Source organism: Pelodiscus sinensis, chromosome 5 (assembly GCF_052426305.1).
Source record: "Pelodiscus sinensis isolate ZL-2025 chromosome 5, ASM5242630v1, whole genome shotgun sequence".
Taxonomy (NCBI): Eukaryota; Metazoa; Chordata; order Testudines; family Trionychidae; genus Pelodiscus; species Pelodiscus sinensis.
In genome coordinates this window covers 118,804,472-118,809,576 of record NC_143056.1, presented here as the reverse complement: position 1 = coordinate 118,809,576, position 5,105 = coordinate 118,804,472, and positions in this window count along the sequence as shown.

Sequence of the window (5,105 nt, the reverse complement as noted above, 5' to 3'; positions counted from 1 at the left end):
CACTACACAGTCCATCTCCCCTCCAGTGTCCAGTCCTTCTCATTGGATATCCACATAGAAGTTAAGTTCACTGACTTCCAAGAGACAGAATACACCAGCCTTTCACTTTAGCTGAAAACTTCAGTTGACAGTTTAATACACAGCACTGAGTTGGTTTTATAACAAAGCAAGATTAAGTTTATTAAGGAAAAAAGAGATGTAAGTGATTTCAAGCAACAGCGAAAGAAATATGAAAGTGTTACAAACAAAACAAACCTAACATTCTTTCTAACCACTAAAATTTCATTCTAGAAAGATATCTCTTTGCCTAAACATAGTTTCTTACTTACAAGTTGTTAGCATTCTCCAGCATGACTGGCTGTTCTAGCCAGAATCTCACCCTCACAGAATCAAAGTTCTTTGTTTCCTCAGGAGATGAATGTCAAAATAGATTTTTGCTTCCGCATATATTTCTTAAAATGCATTGTTTTGTCCCCGAGAGTCAGGATGATCTCCTGCTCTTCTTCCCTTCTTATTGACTTTCCATCCCACTGCTGATTCATTGTAAATAGGGCTTCCGTTGTTTTGATCCCATACTGCTTAATTTACACTGGAGAGAGACAGACAGCTGTCTTCCCTCTGTCTGCAAAAAACCCTGTTTCTCCTTTAGTTTGGTCACAGATTTTAAAGCACAATATCAATGAATATTCATAATTCCTCATTAATAAAAACATTTCACAATGATACCAATCAGCATTGTGTCACCAACTTTAAATAAAGACCTTACTCAATGCACTTCTACAGTGATTCAACTGCTTATTCTTTGAGCTTTTGAAATCTTGTTCCCTCCTGGGGTGTCTACACCCTGATTTTTGCACAAGTCTACTCACAAGAAATTTATAAAAATGATTTTCACAGGTGCAAGCCCAGAAGTTCGATCTTAATATAGCTGAAGCTCTGGCAAATGTCAACATTTTTATCACTCTGTTAGTTAAACCAGGTGAAAAGGAGGTTTGACACATTGGTAAAATACATTTGGCCAGAGATGCTGGTCTTCAATAGAGCTACCGTCAGCATTAACCACAGAGAAGTAATGTTAGCAGTGGTGGGAATATACAAATTTTCACAGCTTTGACAAAGATTAAGTTTCACATAAGACACAAGACAGAACCAAAATATCATATCTAAAAGTTTGTCAGGAAAGTCTGGCTTTACTGCTTTGCCCTAACTCCATTTAAAATCAAATGAAGCGCAGAACACATACGTGGATTCAAGGTAATTTTTCTGCTTTCCACATTTAAGGGTTTTGTTTTGTTTTGAGGGGTTTTTCTTTGTTTTTTAATGCTTGCTATTTTTCTAAGATTTTAAAATGCGAAAAGAAGACTAATATTACAAAGAATCTCACGATAGATCTTTTTATACCTAATTTCTGTTCTTTCAAACAGATTGTTTTCATAGAGCAGGGCATTGATCATCCACATCTGCAAGACCATGCTTGGCATTTTTGTTTTCTCTACAGTATTTAGGGTTGCCAAATGGTTTAACCAAAATTACCGAACACCCTCCCTCCCCCCCCAAAAAAAACCACTGTTGAGAAAAAAAAGAGGGGGAGGCCAAAGTTGTTGAGCAAAAAAAAGGGGGGGGGGACCCCGACAGTTATTAAGGAAAAAATATATACAAAAAACCCAGCATGACCCCTTTAAGGCTTTTGGGGGTTTTTTTGCCGATGACCTCATCTTGTTTTCTTACTCTATGTGGGGGAAAGAGCTCCGCTGTGAAACCAGGTAAGTGGGGAGAAAGACGGTTCGGGGGGGGCTGAGGAGCTGTCTGGGAGGGGCCCAGAGGCTGGGTTGGGGGGTGCGGGCCGGGGGCTGGGCCTAGTTGCTGAATGTTGTAAGGTTGTTGAGTATGAAAGCATTGCCAGGTGTCTGGTATTTTCGCCTCCTGGCAGGGAAAACATATCAGAAAATATTGGACACTTTAGGTGGCTGGTATTTTCTGATTTATTTTTTACTGGACAGGAGGTGAAAATCCTGGGCTGTCTGGGTCAATACCAGACACCTGGCAACCCTATTCTATATTATTTTAAAACATTTCAAAAATATTTTGTGCCAAGAGAGAATGAGAGACACTCCTGATGAAAATCCCCTTCACTGTTCTGCAAGGGAATTCCAACCTGAAGTCCCTCCCCCAAAAAAACCAGACAATCCCTCCAATTTTCTGTAGCTACATGTGTGACATTTCTTGCTAATGAGAAAATGTCACTGTGCCTCACCCTCCAAGAACCCATCAGTGCCAGGGAAACATTTAGGCTTCAGAAGCAAGGGATGCACTCAGAAAACCATAGGTATTGGGGGAGTAAATGAAGGCCATGAGTATTGGAAGAAACAGCAGCTCTTGTGAGCAAATTGCTATGGGAGAGTTTAGAGGAGGAGCTGTTGGTGTCTGGAGGAAGGAGAAAAGAATCAGACAAATCCGGGAAGGGCTACATGGTGTCAGGCAGGCACCTTGGACAACAAGAGCAGGCACATGAGGGAAGAGTCATAGGAACCTGTGTGGGCTGTTTAGGGTAGAAGGGACCTGGGGCAATAAGTGAATTCAGGGAGCAGGAGAATAGAAGGGAGCCTGGGGCAATAAGTGAATTCAGGGAGCAGGAGAATAGAAGAGAGCCTGGGGCAATAGTGGCCAATAGCTTTACTCAGATCACTTCTGCATATCAGCACCAGCACAGGAAACAAAAGCAAAGCAGGGAGTAACCATCTTGAGAGAGAAAAAATACTGGTTTATGTCACTACGTGAGCCTCTTGATTTTATGTATTGTTTTAAAAATATTTTTGTATTTGGCAGTGGACTAAAGACTGTAGGGTTGTTAATTTGGGATGGTGTTTTCTTTGCATCTTTCTCCAAAACATTTTTTTTTGTTTAACTGAAGAGGTGGGGCCAAGTATCTAAATCTAAACCTCTAGATTTCTGAATGACTTTGTGCATCCTGTAAAAAAAACTGACTTTTCTCTCTGCATGAAACACCCACCCACTTCCAGCTATTAATTATATGTTGAAGAGGGAGAAGTAAGCAAGAAAACTTTGGGGACTAAATTCATGCCTAGGGTAAGATCCTTAACTTCAGTGAACATTGGCCCTTTATAACAGGTGTAAGGCAAGAGAGTTGATCATAAACTTTTCAATCAGATTATTTAGTGAAATACAAAGGATGTTGAATTCAATATGCTTCGTATGGTCAGTTTATCTCCCTCCCTTCATTGCTGTGGGGGGAGAACAATTCACAGTGATTCCTGTAAGGCAGATCTACAATACAACCCTACGTTAATATAACTTACGCCATTCAGGGGTGTGAAAACATTCCCCGCCCTCCAAGCGGCACAAGTTTCATGCAGTCTCACCAGTTGGTGGGAGACACTATCCTGTCAACACCGCTTCTGCTGACATGCCAGTGCTCAGTGCCCACGTAGTGCTGCAGGGTAGACCTAGCCCTGGTTCCAGGGCTCTGGAGCTCGAGGGGCTTATTGCAACATATTCAAAACCCTTATGTCCCAACTTGAAAGACTCAAACCAGACCTGAAAAGGAGGCAAGCCAAGGCAGCTCTGTAACTTTCAACCCCAGCTTCTGCTCAATTGGAGGCTCCTACCTCCCAAATACGCTGCACAGAGTAGCCCACTAGCAACAGGAGGTTTCCCCCCAAACTCTGCCTCCCAGCAGAAGAGTGTGTGCAGGGCAAGGAGGGGGTCTCAGGCCCCAGAAGTGAATGCACGTGGCACTCACACTGCCTCCTGCTCACCTGGGCTGATTCCATGCCCTCCTTGCTTACCTGCCGCCTGAAGGAGCTGAGCCACAGCAAGGAGGAGCACAGCCACCAGCATCACTGACCACCAACCATCTCTCAGCATTAGCTCTGCCATTCCCTCACAGTGTCGCCCTCCTCCAATCCCAGGCGGGCACGATCCTCAGCAACAATCTAGCCATACCTAAGCAGGGCTGTTATCCCATGCACCAGGCTGACCGACCTCAGACCCTGGTGTTTTTATGCAGGAGATAATATTATTAAGTCAGACATCAGGAATGTTTTTGATGTAAAGTGTCCCTGACATACCAGGTACTTGGTTAGTCTGGTCTCCATTTCTATATACTGGGATAAAAATCACATCACTGCTCCACTGTATATGTCCATGGACCAAATTCACCCTTTTTGCCACAGCTCTGCATTTGGAACTCATGTTGAGTTGCTAGTTGAGTGTGCTGTGTTCCCCTACATTTGATGTTCTCTATGAAGCAGAGCACTACTTGGTACATTGCCTGTGTTGGTTCTCAGAGCATCACAAAACTCCTCCATTCTAACTTTCCCCTAAATGCACGCCAAAAGCTACCCTTTACACAAAACAGACTCAAAATACAGGAGTTCTTTGAAGCCTAGCGTACCCATCTCATAAAAATTCACTTCCATTTCCACTCACCAAGGGATGGATAGTCTCCTTAAATTTCCTTTTTAATAATACATGGACATCTTCTCACAGAGGACTTTTTAAAGGATTCTTCCTTAGTTTCTGTGACAACATAAATAAACTGATTTCTATTCTTTAAATACTCTGGAAATTCCAGTAGCTGCTGTCTGTTCTTTATGCTATGTTCCAGAATCCAGCAGTATATAGGTAGCAGTATGTATCACTCACAGTTAGCATACACAGATAATGGGACCTCACTATGCCTGTGTGGTTCCTTCAGATTATGTAAACTATGTATAAAGTGAAAGACAACCTGACATTATCACAGCAGGCTTTGTCTATGCAGATAAACAGCAACATTGGTTCACAGAATCCATGGGGGTGAGGGGAAGGAAGGTGTCCTAATCTGTGGCCCATCTTTACCTTTTATTGAAATATTGGTTTTGATATGGAGGAAGAAAACATACAAGGAAACCCCTGGAATCAGTAGCAAACCATTGGTTCTCTCTTTAACAGAGATTGCCCAACCACATACAGTGCTTCATTTTAATTATTTCTTCTCCTTAAATGCAGCCATTAGAGCTGGTTAAAATTATTCAACCATTTTATTGTATGGAAAAGTATAGTTTTGGCAAAAACAATGTTTGATGATGACAAAGTTTTCAATT